The 17196-nt window shown below is 36.6% G+C and overlaps 1 protein-coding gene and 1 long non-coding RNA gene across 3 annotated transcripts in view; one reads left to right on the top strand and one right to left on the bottom strand.

Moving 5' to 3' along the window:
* The window catches only part of LOC134647952 (neural-cadherin-like), a 297639-nt gene that overhangs the window by 72676 nt on the left and 207767 nt on the right, over positions 1-17196 (top strand). The window lies entirely within an intron of this gene.
* LOC134648018 (uncharacterized) overlaps positions 1-17196 on the bottom strand; it is a 233744-nt gene that overhangs the window by 81660 nt on the left and 134888 nt on the right. The gene's annotated exons all lie outside the window — the stretch shown is intronic.

Below are 17196 nucleotides of genomic sequence, written 5' to 3'. Positions count from 1 at the left end.
ATTTGGTCAGTTTACATTAATAATAGGCCAATCAAAATAATTTTTTTTTAAAGTAATTCCCAGCAAGCTGGAAATCATCTTTTGGGATTGGGCAAACTCGGATTACATGCATTTAGGACTCAATGAAGGTATTAAAACGATTTACAGCTTGCAGGGAATTAATTCCTCAAAACGCTTTTGTTATCTGATTTGGTTTGACAACAATGCAATTATTGAAAGTTTAAGTTTATTAATGTAATGTTACACGCACACTAAAATCTTGATAAAGCAGCTTACGCAGTGAAATACCATTTAAACAGGTTATCAAAACGTTATACATTTTCCTTCGTCTGTTTCCATTGCAGCGCATTACTATTGCAACATGTAATTTACCTAACGTGAAAGAGCATAGTGTTTGAGTGTACTGGGGAACCATGTAGCATTAATCGCTAAGGGTCGTTACGGGACCGACAATCATTAGTGCATTTTATACCGAGCCGTGTTGCGGCGAAACTCTGGATAGCTTAATGCGTTTCCCCATTACGTGACACCTCTACGATCCACTTGTTCTTTCTGCTACGAACGATATTGCTTCTCTGAACGACAACTAGATCTGTCTTATTTGCAGCACTTGCTGTCTAAGTAGCTTTGCGCTTGGTACATTATTATTAAGTTAATTCAGAATACAATGTATAAGAGATACTAATGGCATAGAAATAGTAGGTATATGAAACTATTATCAATTACACATTCAAGAACAATGCGCGCGTAACTATTAGCGCTTAAAATTAAAAGGCTGCTATTTAACTGATCACCAGATTTAGTAAAATTTAATACCAAAAATATATATTTTACCACCCTAAAATAATAAATGATCACCAAAATTGTAACTCCATTTTAATGTGAAATGATTACCAATTTTATTACATTTTACTATCATTTTAAAGGAAATGACACCAAACTAATCATTATTAACCCAAAAATAGTAAATGATTACCAAATTTCAAACCCCATTTTAATGTGAAATGATAACCAAATTTTTAAATCTTGCTATCCTATTAAAGAAAATGACACCAAAATAATAATTGTAAACCCAAAAATAGTAAACGACCACCAAAATTAGAAGTCTATTTTAATGTAAAATTATAACCAAATTTTTAAATCTTGCTATCCTATTAAAGCAAATGACTCCAAAATAATCATTGTAAACCCAAAAATAATAAATGACCACCAAAATTTCTGTATGGGTCGCAGTTCAAACCTAACCTAACCCACTTTTTTAGTACCATTTCTTTTCTGTTAGGGTCGCAGTTCAAACCTAACCTAACCCACTTTTCTAGTACCATTTCTTTTCTGTAAGGGTCGCAGTTCAAACCTAACCTAACCCACTTTTCTAGTAGCATTCCTTTTCTGCAAGGGTCGCAGTTCAAACCTAACCTAACAGACTTTTCTAGTAGCATTTCTTTTCTGTAAGGGTCGCAGTTCAAACCTAACCTAACCCACTTTTCTAGTAGCATTTATTTTCTGTATGGGTCGCAGTTCAAACCTAACCTAACCCACCATTCTAGTACCATTTCTTTTCTGTAAGGGTCGCAATTCAAACCTAACCTAATCCACTTTTCTAGTAGCATTTCGTTTCCGTAAGGGTCGCAGTTCAAACCTAGCCTAACCCACTTTTTTAGAGCATTTCTTTTCTGTAAGGGTCGCAGTTCAAACCTAACCTAGCCCACTTTTCTAGTAGCATTTATTTTCTGTATGGTTCGCAGTTCAAACCTAACCTAACCCACCATTCTAGTACCATTTCTCTTCTGTAAGGGTCGCAGTTCAAACCTAACCTAACCCACTTTTCTAGTAGCATTTCGTTTCCGTAAGGGTCACAGTTCAAACCTAGCCTAACCCACTTTTTTAGAGCATTTCTCTTCTGTAAGGGTCGCAGTTCAAACCTAACCTAACCCACTTTTCTAGTAGCATTTCGTTTCCGTAAGGGTCGCAGTTCAAACCTAACCTAACCCACTTTTCTAGTAGCATTTCTTTTCTATAAGGGTCGCAGTTGAAACCTAGTAATTTTGGCATCATTTTACTTTATTTGGTAATATGTTTACATTTTTTGGTAATCACAGTGGTTTATTTAGGTGAAAATATCGCATTAATTTGGTCTTCAAGATTTGGTGATCATTAATGATTTTTGGTAATCATTCAATATATTTGGTATTTGAATACAATTTGAAGTGCAGTCGTAATTAAAACGATGGTACTTTTGTAATTTTAGGCCTTATTTTTTTGGTGTTCAGTAATTTTTTTTGGTAAGCATGATTTTTTATTTAGGGTACCAAAGTATTTTTTGGTGGTCATTATATTTGTAGCCAAATTAAAAATTAAAAAAAAAAACTTTGGCTTTGTAAAATTATTCAATATTAGCGCTTTCTTGTTTTCTATTTGTTACTTTAGAAGAATTCTATCTACCAGATGATCGTATTAAAGTAGCTCCATTTAACTAAAGGAGATTTATTTTACTATAATGAACGATAACATCAGTTGTAAAACTTTAATGATCGCAGCTTTAAACATAATGTATTTAAATTGGAAAAGTTAAGTTGACCACTACTCCGAGGGTATCGACATAGTTGCCTTTTAACTGAAATTCTAGGACAAGTGCTATCAATTTTGTGGCGGGAGTGTGACGACCGAAGAGCGGCCTCTCGTTTAGATGTTGCGGTTTCTGTCGCACGTACCGGAAGATATAGATACTGGTACTTGTCTGAATTCGTGGTGGACCAATTTTCTAGGTAGTACGAGTAGATTGGTCTAGGTAAACTAAGGGTAACATTCCATTTCTGACCGCAGCTGCACTACTGGTACTGAACGCGTCGCTGTTACTGTTTATTTCCATAGTAAAATGAACAGTAGTGCAGCTGTCGTTGGAAATGGACTGTCACCTTTACGATTGGATCATTAACGTCACATCACATGATTTTGATAAATACTTGTTGTTTAGTGTCCGTCATAGTCACCTTTTTAAATGAAATATGCTGTTTGATTAGGTCAGTAAGCCCAAAATCTTTGAACGTTTTTCACTCATATTGTGTATACAGTTTTCGATTAACCCGGTTTTTTTCTCTAACAGTTGTAGTTCCTATCAATAAAATTAGATCCGTGAGAGGCACGGAATCGGCACGGCAGTGGCACCGGCTATATCTAGCTACACTCGCAGACTCTCGGCCTCACTATTTCCCGGCTTATGCACCGATCACTAGGCTTAGCCTAAATTGCAATTAAACGGACTTGCGTTTCCCTGCACGCTGAATTTCGTTTAAAGTGTCGATCTTCAACGAATTGCTATATTCATAACAGAGTACCGTAAAAACACTCAGTAAAAAATATACTGACTTATTCCGACACCTTATGGCCAACGCAGCGTGATCTCAACCAGAGTAAAATGTAGTTTTTCTTGACTAGATGAAGGTCTCAAATATAACACACCTATATTTTTTCACTTTTCTAATATACAGTACTTATTTCGAAATAATACCATTTACAAAACAGTCATCTATTTTATAATTACCTACATATTTTACAAAATCACTTGTTCTGAAGAAACACCTCGCCTTACAAACATTACATTTTAGTCCCTTATGAAAACTTTGATTAACTATATCAGCTCGTTATATGTTATGTATATTATATACGTATTGTATGATATTATTGTCTATCAACTTTGCTTGATGCGTTGGCTTTACGAGCAGATCGAAACCGAATACACACTGGCGTAATTCACAGTTTGAGTAATATAATCGGTTATTTGTTTTCTGTCACGAGGCGACACCAGCAGTACCAGCACAGCGATTTCGACGATTTAGTCGATTCGATTTATCTGTCTTCTTACGTATGCTACAGCTGCCAAGTTTAATAACAGATTTGATAAAGACGTGTATCCGGGTCGGGTTGGGTGAATGTAAGGTCCTAATATGCCGCGCCCTCGTCGCGCGCCGGCCGCTGTCTGCTCCGAATAAGGGTTCACGTCATATTTTCAACCGCAGCTCACCCATTCATATGGATAGTGCGGCGTAGTTTACATATTTTGATGCGCCCCCGCTTTAATAAAGCTATTAATTTTAATAATCCCGCACGCGCTCACTTAGGTCCCGTGTTTGCGGAATAGTTTTTACCGTATAAAGTCAAATGTGAGCAATTTAATATGCGAGTTTAATCCCTTTTGATAAATTTTCTTCTTTACCTTCTCGTATACATCAATCAACAGTTTTTTCTGTTTTTAGTGTTGCTGTTTGATGTAGACTACGTTTCCTGACTGTGCTGTGTGGGGCAGGCGGGAACGGACTTGAGTGAAAACAACGTGTTAAGACTACGTCTCTTTAATGACTGTCTTACATGGAGTCGCGTCTTATGCTTAAACTATATCTATACTTAACTTACTAGCTACATACCACTACACCTCTGGGGTGAAAAAGAAAAAGAAAAAAAAATAAAAGTTTTTTTTTTTTTACATTAAGAAAATGCTATTATTCGAAATACTGTTTTATTCTATTTTTATGAACTAATTCCACTTTACCGTCCTTCAATATTTTAATATTAAGTCCACAATCTTCGACGACACTGTATGGTCCTTGAAACACTTTGTCCATTTTCGTGCCTTTTTCACTTCTTAACAAAACTAAACTGTCTTTTTCGTACACATTTGATTTAGCGTTTTTGTCATACACTTCTTTACGCTTAGTTTTATCTAAAATTAATTTTTTACGTGCGTCTTTATTAGCTAATTGTATCCTATATCTTAACTCTATAGCATAATTGTCAATATTGTAAACCGGTTCAACAATATCATTACTTAATCTACTTGGTAAAATACATTTCTTACCGAAAACAAGTTCAAAGGGTGCATAGCATGTTGAAGTATGTACAGTGTTGTTATATGAAAAACACCAAAACGGTAGCCATTGTCCCCAAGTATCTATATGTTCATCGCATTGTATGCGCAAGAAGTTACGTAAGCTTTTATGAGAGTTTTCGAGGGCACCCAAAGATTGGTGGTGATAAGCTGTGGAATACTGTTTGTCAATTTGCAATAACTTACATACCTCTACCATGACTGAAGACATGAATTCTGCTCCTCTATCAGTCGCTATTGCCTTGGGAACACCGTATCTTAGTATAAAATTACTTACGAACGCCTTTGCGACGGTCACGGTGTCCTTCGCGGGTAATGCATACGCCTCCACATACTTACTGAGCTCACATTGTATTGTGAGTATATATACATTACCGTCAATATCCTTATCTAAAGGGCCGACGATGTCTAAATATATTTTGTCAAATGCCGATTCAGCCGTTGACGTTATGGCCATTGGCTCCTTCAAAATAGGTGAGTGTTTCATTATTTGGCATTTGGAACATTTTTTTATAAACATTCTTACATCGTTCTCTAAAGTAGGCCAATAATATTTCCGTTTTATATTATTCGTCATTCGCCTTACACCCGCGTGCCCACTCGTAGGCAGCAAGTGATAGTCTTGTAATATAAATGTTTTCTCATCATTGTCGACAATTTTCCTAACACCTTCAACAATTAATAATTGAGGACCGGTCCATTCTTTTCTTGAATATATTTCAGTCGAAATTTCTTTTATAAATAACGCGTTTTTAATATCTTTTACTATGCATAGTTTTCTTATATTATTTTTTTCGCAAAAATCTTTCAATTCGCTCACAAATACGTCTCGCGTGAAATGTGACTGGAATTTTAGATTTATATATATCGTTTTTTCGACTGCTACAAACACTAAACATTTTTCTTCTGAATTTACTTTATTTTGACGTCTTAACTCGTTTATAGTTTTTTCGTTCACAAACGTTAAATCTATTATATCGCTCGGCTTCCGTAATATATCTGCAACTCGAGGTTGATCAGGCCTCTCGTCCGAAGATATGTTAGGGTTACCTTGCGTATCCTTCCTTACATCATCTAATCTCTTTTTCTGTGCTCTAGTCAATACCGCTAAAACGTTATGGTTTATCTCTTTTAAATCATCGGAAGTTATAATTACTCTTGACAATGCATCTGCTATTACGTTATCCTTTCCTTTTATATATTTTATCTGAAAATTGTATTCTTCTAGCTCTAAACGAAATTTTGTAAGCCTACTTGAGGGATCCTTCATCCCAAAAAGATACAATAATGGCCTGTGGTCGGTCATTATTGTAAATTTTCTACCATAAAGATAAGGTCGGAAATATTTTATACTCCACACTATAGCTAAAAGTTCTTTTTGTATTGTTGGATAGTTGAGTTCCGCTTTATTAAGGGGTCTGCTCGTATATGCTACTGGTCGCATATTTGAATTACATAGTACTGATGCAATTGCGTTACCGGAAGCGTCTGTCTGTAATATGAATTCGTTATTTTCACTGAAATCCGGGTACTGTAAAATTGGTGGAGTAACTAATGCATTCTTAAGATGTGTAAACGCTTCCTCACACTCCTTGGACCATACGAAAGGTACATGTTTTCTACTTAAATAATTTAATGGTAATGTTATTTCTGCAAACTTGGGTATAAATTTTCGGTAATAATTACAAAACGCTACGAATCTTCTTACTTCCTCTGCGTTTGTGGGTACTGGGTAATTTTGTAGTATTTTTGTTTTCGCTGGGTCGGGTAAAATTCCTTCGGCAGAAACAACATGGCCAAGGTACAAAATATTTTTCTTAAGAAAGTCGCACTTCAAGGGATTAAGCTTCAAATTAACTTGTCTGAATCGCTGAAATACCTTGATTAAATTTTTGTTATGCATTTCCAGATTTCTACCAAATACAATGACGTCGTCACAATATACGAAGCATTTTTCGTAAGTTAATCCTGACAGTGCGACTGACATTACCCTTGAAAACGCATTCGCTGATATCTTTAAACCCATCGGGAGACGCTTCATATGATATTGCCCTGTACTAGTGTTGAATGCTGTGATTTTCCTACTTTCCGGCTCTAGGCTTACTTGGTAAAACCCTTGACTTAAATCTAGATGACTGAAGTAAACACTTCCTGACAGTGCGTCCAGAATTTCCGTAATATTCGGGAGGGGAAATTTGTCATCCTGTATAGTTTCATTAACTTTTCTAAAATCCACTACTAATCTCCATTTTTTATTACCTGTGCTATCCTCTTTTTTTGGAACTAATAATATAGGACTTGACCATTCACTATTGGATTTTTCAATAATATCTTCTTGCAACATTTTATTAATTTGTTTATTTATTTCTGGTTTTAATGATTCTGGAAGCCTGTATGGTTTGGTATATACAGGTTGAGTATTGGGTTTTAAAGTTATGGATTGAGTCATGATATTTGTTGTAGTTAATTTATCTCCTTCTAAATAAAATATATCTGAGAATTTTGCGCATATTATTTCTATTGATTTCCTTTCTTCTAACGATAAGTGACTTAAATTTATAAGTGGTAATAATTGTTTCACCCTATTAACGTCCGGTTTAATTTTATTGTCCGCGAGTGTACATAATACAAAATTATCCAAAATATCCGTCTCTATGTCAAATACCGGTAATCGAATTTCTTTTTCACTTGTATTTAAAATTTGAACGGGGATTTTCCCATTTTTCGGTCTGACTATACCTCCTGCCAAAAATATATTTTCCATAAGGTGTTTATTTCTAACTACGTAATCGCATTGTTTATTCGTATGAAATGGTAGTAAATGCATTGATTCACTCCGCGCTGGAATTACTAAACAATCATAATCGCTACTCTTATGAATTGGTACCACACTCTCTCCCTCACTAGTAAACAAGGTTAAAGTATCGTTTTTATAGCTGATATCCGCAATGTAAGTTCTCATGAAATCTAAACCTATAATACCATCCTCTATAAATGGTAATTCGTCGAATAAGTGAAATTTATGTTCGAACACGTCCTGGTTCTCAAGCGTTATCATTATGTCAGCATAATTATTCGAGCGAAGCGGTCCACCTATGCCGTTAATTATAACAATGTCTTTGTTTACAATATCGGTCTCGGATATCACGTTTCGTTTTAATATAGATATACCTGCCCCCGTATCTAAAATTAAAGTTCGTTTCTTGTTGTTAATATAGATCGTAATGAAATCGTAACCGCCGTTATAAGCAAACACGTTAAAATCGAAAAAACTGGATCGATTCATTATTTTGTGAATGTTCCCTATTTACGTCGTTCGGCCTGGGGATTGCTGTTAAAATAGGTTTGCCTCGGCTGCCTCGGGAACCCCTATAATAGCCGTATCTCCCCCTAAAGTTTTGCGGATGTTGTAAACGAGGTTGTCGCACATACTGGTTACCTCGATGAGCGAAGGTTCCGCGGCCTGGCGCTGCACCTGGATACCTAATATCATAGCCTCGGTAGCCTCTGTTCGTGTAACCCTGATAAACGGGTCTGTGTCGGTTATAAAAATAGTTGGACTTACCTCTGCTTCCCACGGAGTTCAGAAATATGTTTTGCGATGGCTGCTGGGCCGATTCTTCGTCTTCGGCCGCTCGCACCGCGTCCTTGAGGCACTCGTAGTCCCGGGCTGAAATTATTGTTCCTAGCCTCCTATTTCGTAGGCCATCTGCAAATCGTTTAACCGCCATTTTCTCGTTTATAGGTCTCAAAATTTCGTAAGCGCTGTCATTGGAATCCGCTTGCGAAATCGTGAGATTTACAAACATTTCCTCGATTCTGTCACCGTATTCCTTTACCGACATTTCTTTCTGAGTGATATTGTTAAGCTGTGTTAAAATGGAACATGCCGATTTTTTTGTAAGCAGGTATTTTTTCATATCTGAAATTAAATCTGAAATCTTATCATAATTTTGTTTTAACTTAAGCTTTGCAGCTTTGTTGAGACGTGTTTTTAATACGAAAGAAATCAGCATTTTTTTACAACTATCATTTGTCAAACATGTTTCATACATTTCTACGCTTTCTATAATTTTTTCCGTAACTTCCTCCGTGCCATTCATTACGGGGATTAAAGTGGCTGCCGCTTTGATATCGAATTTATCCATTGTGGCTGTTTTACTAACAATTTCTTGATTCTCAAATGACAAGATTTTTTTTATATATTAAATTTATATTTTCTATAACTAAATCTAAAATATACGCACTTTCGACGACTATCTCACTATCTAATAAGCTAACAATATTTTCATAACTATCGTAAAGTGATTTTGCTCTATCTATTTTCTGTCGTACATAATCTTTTCGCTTTAACCGTTTATCAATACCTAACTTTCGTAGATTAACATGGATTAACTGTAACTCACTGTAAATGTCCTGTAACCGTTGCTCCATCTACGATTATTTTAAACTTCCGCTTCTCCTTCTGGCTGCTCCGCCTTCCTTTTCCATGACAATCTTCTTTGCAGACCTTGTAACACCTCCGATCTAATCTGGCGCCTAATCCATTTCTTCTGTTGCTCCTTATATTTTCTGAATAAATACACAATTACGGCTAATCCAATAACAGCCAAAATTGTACCCAGAAGCCAGTTATTGATGTGTATTTGTTCTGACTGGTCCGTAGTTGCTGCATTACTCCCGGCTGCATTTTGAGTGATGATCACCTCCTTTTCTTCTTGTTTTGAATATGACTTGCCCATATTTTATAAAATAAATTATCCACGACGTTTGAAAATGCACCACACGAATGAAAAGTTCATATAACACATAATTAATTTGAGTCCTGCGCTTTTATATATCTGTTCATTTTTAGCACTTCCTTTTAATTACAATTAATGTCCTTGTAGCGAAGCGAAACGCGTTCGCGCGTCAATGGCAAGGTCGCCATGTGCTGTGTGGGGCAGGCGGGAACGGACTTGAGTGAAAACAACGTGTTAAGACTACGTCTCTTTAATGACTGTCTTACATGGAGTCGCGTCTTATGCTTAAACTATATCTATACTTAACTTACTAGCTACATACCACTACACTGACCACATTTATTTTAGCCCTGCCAAATCGTTTCTTACATTGTGCTCGTAACATAATCGGACTCGGACTATTCGGTAAAGACTCGAGGCATTAAAATCTTCTCCTTTAAGTCTCAAGCTGAACTCTTTTTTTGTAGCGTTTGAGCGGAGAGAATTGCAAAACTAAGCGAAGGTTTTTAAATTGATTGTTAATAATGTAAACGGTCAATAAATGTTTCAGATTTCCTTTTCCTCTACAGGAATGTTGAGTTGCAGTATATCAAAATTCTTTGGAGTCTTAATTCGACAAAATATTTTTATTTTAACAATACTATTACATATAAGGTGCTAACAAATTAGCTACCAATATATTTGCAGCTCATAGTTACTTGGTTCCTGGAGTATAATAAGTATGAAACATTAGGTTTTACCTAACACTTACTGGTCACTTCACGTTGATAAATCAAATGAGACGTTGATAATGAAATTTAAAACAAACAATTGTTGACATGACATGGACATGACAGAAAGTGACAGAAATCTTGTCAGTTAAATGCATATGATGATTATTTTTAGATTTTGTTCGGTAAATGAAAACATAAAAATTTTATGAAAGTTTCCTACATTTCTATTTGAAGTTAATTGTCTTAATCCAAAGTACTATCTCTTACAATATCGGTACCTAACTAATTTGTTGGCACCTTACATATATAAGTAGGTATACTAAATGTATAAAAAGGTAACTTTCACAACAATCTGCTTCTGCAAAGTATTAGGAAATTGGCTGACCGAAAATTTCTTCGAAAGACTTCTTAAATCCTGCTCAATCCCTGCCACTTTTATGTATGAAGCGAAGCGATAGTCGAGAAGACGTTAATTTGTTATTCAAACTACGCCTTCAGAACGCGCGGGTACGATCGACATGAGCTCATGACAATGCCGTTTGGATCGGGAGCGACTCACAGTAAACTCCTCGCAGTATGATCCTAACAATAGGGTTCCTTTGTGTTTTAACTTAATGAATTTCTTTAGAAATAAGTAGTAAAAAATGGGCTTACATAGAGGCACCGTGGTGTTAATTAACAAAAAACAATGCCCCGAACAACGTTTTGCGATTATCATTTTCTTTCGGGAGGAATGAACACTTCAATTTAATTCTTGACTGTACAAACTCGTATTAATTAGTTTTTGTTATGAATATATAATACATGCGCACAGTCCTTTGCACGGGATTGGAGCTGCATTTGAACTGCCAGAATTGCATTGAATCTACGTCGTCGTGCTTATTATCTATATGTATTATACTGGAGCAGCTGTTATGTTATGCTGACTAATATAAAAAAAAACTGGCATGATATGAATTCCTGAATTAATGTAAAAAAAATATCTTTGTGAAACTTATGTATAGAAATACGAGTTTATTGCATGTATAATTAGTATAGGATGATAACTATAAATATAGATGACAAGATGGTCATGTTTTATAAGAGTTATAAGTTGAAATGAAAATATGAGATAGGCATTACAATTCACCAGTTAAATATAAAAAGTCAAATGCCAAAAATCCTCAGTCAGTAATACGATAAATTATGGATCGACTGATCGAGTTTGCGACAAACGCTTGTACGTAACAATTTTAGTACGACAAATTATAGATCGTCTAAATATCATGTGACTCTCAACAGTTCATATTATCAGTCCGTGGGGTAGAATCGGGGAAAAACTAACAAACACCCAAACAGCCTCTCAGCCTAAAGATATTCTCACTTAAATGTCTTAAATAAAAAAATACTACTTTTAGATTATTTGCTAAGCGGTTATAAACATAACGTGTTATGTTCAGTAACGTGAAATGTGTTATAAGTTTAGTTTGTTGAACTATAGAGAAACGTTATCTGGTTTTCAGTTCGTAGCTTTTGCTAGCTTCAGAGGAAATAAAACCATGTGAGTGAAAACCAGCATCAACATTTCAACAAAACAGTTTTTACCTGTTCAGGAGGATGAGTAAAAAGTATGCAGGATTGCAGAAATAATGATTTTGTTAAATCATGGTCCAATTCTACACTTAAATGCCAATTCGAACGTACACTGATATTTAGTTATCGTGCATTTCGCTCGTTCTTGTCCGTATATGTATTGGCGCAAGCGAGACGCCCGATAAGTAAATGACTTCATTTGCATATCATTCTGATCCCAGTGTAATTGGCATTTAGTTGTGGAATTTGAGTATTTGAGTAGGGCCCCGATTCGGATTATGAAATAGACATCTATTAGATATCTTTTAGACATCACCAAGATACGATAACGATATTTTTAAGATCTAACCTGTCAAATTTGACATTTCCGCGATTCTGGAGATACTCTTGAACGATTTTCACAAGATATGACTTAGAGATCCAATTCACATCTAATAGAAATCTAACTCTACCAAACGTAAGTGATATTGTTTGCCCGAATTGAGCTACAAAAGAGAACTAGTTAAAATCTAAACTATAACATATCTAGAATGCATCTAGTACGTGTCGGCTCTTGTGAATATCTTGAAGTTCGAATACGGCAGTAAGCCTCGATGGACTCGCATTGGTATCAACTGTGGTAGAATGTTGACCTTGTGCTTATACACGCTACGCGCTACGGCGTGGCAGTTTGTGTTATGCCTCTTAATTTGCCTATAAATCCATGTGCAATAATATGACTGATATGGTAATGAGTGTAATGTCATGTACGGAAGCAGGGGGGTGTCACTCCGCAGTTTAGGTACATTTGGCCGGCGCGCCCATCTGACAGGCGTATGGCAGTGGGCTACCGCTCGGCGTGCACGATAGTCGTGTCACGTGGTGCTCGCGCAAAATTGAAAATACACAGCGGCTTCGAAACTTACTTCCGTGAGAATCAGACATACTATCTCCGGATAAAAATGTATGTTTACATAATCAACGTTTGTAATTCCTACATATTTATCTTAAAAATAATAAATCAGTGGGTATAGGTATAAAAACTTGTCAAGTGATAACCCCGTGCCGACACTCACAGCTCGGTCATAAAACTGCGGCGCGCAAAGGAGATTCACGGTTCGTGCGCGGTTATAAGTTTCAATTTTGCTTGCAGGCGGCGATATAGGTGTAATTTTATACCTAAATCTGACTTTTGTGAAGGAGTGAATTTTCTGTACGGTAGTACTATTAGTTATTCTGTGACGGAAGTCCGCTTAACAGCAATTAAGACTGCAGAGTTCTTTATTTTCTTGTTTATGTTTAAATAATCATTCTAATCGATTTCGCATTTGGCTTTTTCATCAAAATGGGATAACACTTGGTCCTGGCGCATGAGAGTGCAGTGCGATAAAGCACTTAGGAGCGCTCGAAGTGTGATGAATGAGCGGGTCGTGGCAACGGCTCGGAACAGTGTGCCGTGCGTTCGCCTCGCCTAGCTCGCGTATATGATTGATAGAGCCGCGCGCCTTACAACTAAGGCCCAACATTCACAATGAGCTGCGAGACGTAGCAATTCTTGGACAAGTTCGTCGGCGCGCAGCGCTACGGATTTGTCTGAGCGACAAGTTCATGTGCCTCGGACCACGTTCGCTCGGGGATTTGTCGTCGGCAACAAATCCTGCATATTTGCTTCTTGTGAATGTGGGGCTTAACCGGAGGGACTAGTACAAGTAAAATGATACAGACTGCCGTATTCGAACTTCAAGATATTCACAAGAGACGACACGTACTAGATCCATTCTAGATACGTTATAGTTTAGATTTCAACTAGTTCTCTTTTGCAGCGCAAGTCGAGCAACCAATGTCACTGTCGAGCGTAGACTGTAGCTTTTTTCTTTATATTTGTTCTCCGAAGTGAAGAAACGCAGTCAGGAACGCGCCGGCCGCTATGTTGCCCAGAAGTCAGCTTTTACCTCCTCTTTACCACCAATTACCGGGATGTGTTTATGTGAAATAAAAACACATATTTAACTTTAATAATACTGGAGAGTAGAGATGCAACGGATAGTTGTTTGGCCGGATACCGGATACCGGATATCCGGCCAGGACACTGGCCGAATATCCGGTATCCGGCCGCTGGATATTCGGCCGGCGGAACTATACCTATATTTTGAGTTTTGCAGGTGCGCGTCGTGCAGGTTTCGACCTGTTTCGTTTTCTAGGATCGTAACGAGTAACGAGTTTTATCATGTCATTACGTAGTAAGTTCGTTTATAGTTACAAGTGCGCGCGCGTATTTTTGTGTAAACAAATAAGTGTATTGTGTGACATTGGTTACGTATTCATTTCTATCTACTGTGTCGTTAGCATTATGACCGTGACTGTTTTTTTAGATTCCGTTTTTTATCCAAAAATGTGTTAATTTTACTATCCGGTATTTGGCCGGATAGTAGGTCACTATCCGGTATTCGGCCGGATACTAAAATAACGGCCGGATAGGCCGGATACCGGATAGTAACCGGATATCCGGTGCATCTCTACTGGAGAGTGTTTAAGCAAAGTGCTTGGGTGGGTGAGTAAAACTCTCTGAATAAGCAACCAAGATCGGGGTTTATATAGGCAAATATCCCGTCGTAGGTACTTTTCCAGCAACTAGTGGGTGTTACATGGAGAGTCAGTTTTATTTATTTCGACCAATCACAGTAATCTATTACATTTCATTAAAAACAGCGATACAAGACTTAAAACTAGGCACATAACATTCCACACAATACATTAACATGATATAAACAGTAATAAACACATAAAAGTAAAATTACACGAAATTAAACGTAAAATCAAGATTACACTAAAACATGCATGATTAAGAGCTATTCACGACAGTCACTTTTACGTTAGATAGAGTTAGATATCTATTAGATGTGAATTGGATCTCTAAGCCATATCTTGTGGAAATCGTTCAAGAGTATCTCCAGAATCGAGCAAATGTCAAACTTGACATATCGTTATCGTATCTTGGCGATATCTAAAACATATCTAACAGATGTCTATTTCAAAATCCGAATCGGACCCAGAGGACCTTCCCCCGATACCGTTATCTTGTTCTACCATATTATACTTAGAATGAAGAGGAAGTACAGTTGGTTTTGTTTTAAGAGTCACACCACTAGTATGTATTGTTTCATTGTGGTGCTGCTGTGCCAACGTTTTACATATTAAGTCGTGCCGAATTCAACTGAACTCTTTAATTCACTGCGCTATTTACCACTCGCTGCAATGCTGTAGCCTAACGCCTTCCACTTGTACTGAAGCACTATTCTACGCTCAACGACGCTTTGTATTAAACTCACCCTTTATGAAAATAGTTGTGACCTACCTCGGCGCTACATCAACTTTGCAGAGGCGTTTACGCCAGCAATATTCAACATTCTATTTGATTTAACGGTTGGCGTACCTGTTTTTAGGGTTAATAAAAGTAATTTAATACAGGAAATACAGTATTTTTGTATTTACTACAGTATTTTTTATTTTTTCAATATATTTTTTCCCTTATGTCTAATCCGTCTTGTTCTGTTTATGTATTAGTTTTAAGTTTTAGCTTTTAATTTTGGGTGCCCCGAAAACCAGCGCAGTGTCTTAGAGACACTGCTTATGCTGAGCGGCATCCTATTTGGTGTACCTTTGTTTATTTAATTTTCTGTTGTACCTATTGTGTGTGTTTTTTACGCCAAATAAATATTTTCTATTTCTATAATATTATGAGAAAAATATTGTAAAAATGATAGCATGTTTTGTGTCCAATATTTCATAATTTCACATTTATTATCTATTTATAATTTCGGTATTGATATAGTTTTAACTTATCCTACCTCTTAAAAAGTTTGCTATATGTACAGTCGGCCAAAAATGTGGTCTACCACCCTACGGTTGAGGTTCGTTTGAACGTCATGAGACAACAAGGTCGATTTAATATTATGTCAGTGACAATTGTCAACTTTAGCGATCGTTAGATCTCGCAGAAACTTTTGTCAAAACTGGTAGACCACTTTCTTGGCCCACTGTACAAATTAAGCTAGTTTACTTAATTTCTGTATGTTACTGTTCATAATTACAAGGTATCGGATCCAATCAATGTTAAGTCAATCATCTTAGTGATGTACATATAATATACATTAATATCAGATACATAATTGGAAGCACACATACCTACATAGATTAGATGTTATACAAATGGAGCGATAAGTAAGGATGAGGGATCTTTGTTATTCTCTACACATCTAAGTTAGTACTTGTATACAGGGATCGGATTTTGCAAAAACTTAGAAATAACCATATTTTTCGAATTATTTTGTACTCGAAATGTAGGACTCAGTTGTGTTTTTAGGTTACGACTTCGTATTATTAGATTGCTCAATTAGAAATGAAGTAATTAGCAAAGAACGAAAAAATACCGTTTCCGTTCCCATACAAAAAATACCGGTATCCGATCCCTGGTTGTATAGTCTTTTCACGTTGTTCATTTCTAGCTGCGCCAGTAGATTGTCCTTGATTGGTCGCCTCAATTTAGATGCCTCAGCATTCCGTCGCTAACCTCAGGAACGCCGAAATGGTTCTCATTCCTTACCCACGTCTATGATCTAGATCAGTTTATGTATCTATCGCGTAACAGCTTCAATATTAATAAGAATAAGTTTGTTTCTACACTGCAATTGTAAGTATGTCTATGCTACCGTGAAAACCCGTTTTCCCTAGTAAAAACTAGTTTTCCGTACCACCTTTTTGAAAACGCGTTTTCACTCAAAAGGATTTTTACGGTATCTTGTCATTAGCTTCCTCGAGTTATCGCGACATTTTTTTGCCACGGCTTATGGGAGCCTGGGGTCCGCTTGGCAACTAATCCCAAGAATTGGCGTAGGCACTAGTTTTTATGAAAGCGACTGCCATCTGTCCTTCAAACACAAAGGGTAAACTAGGCCTTATCGGGATTAGTCCGGTTTCCTCACGATGTTTTCATAATCGAAAAGCGATAGTAAATATCAAATGATATTTCGTACATACATAGGTAAGTTCCGAATGTATCATTGGTGCGAGCCGGGGTTTGAAACCACGGCCTTCGGATTGAAAGTCGCACGCTCTTACCGCTTGGCCACCAGCGCTGTTTTATAACATTATATTATATTTTATGTATATTAAGTTTACCGTTTATTGTTATATTATCATAATCATTCGTCTTAATTGCGCGGTAACTACTCATCGATAATTTTGGTGGATTACGTAGAGGATAATCTAATTTAACTCAGTTCTGTATAATCCGGCTAACCAAATAGCG

Source organism: Cydia amplana, chromosome 5 (assembly GCF_948474715.1).
Source record: "Cydia amplana chromosome 5, ilCydAmpl1.1, whole genome shotgun sequence".
Classification (NCBI taxonomy): Eukaryota; Metazoa; Arthropoda; class Insecta; order Lepidoptera; family Tortricidae; genus Cydia; species Cydia amplana.
Note: the sequence above shows the minus strand (reverse complement) of the source record. Positions and strands in the feature narration are given on the sequence as shown.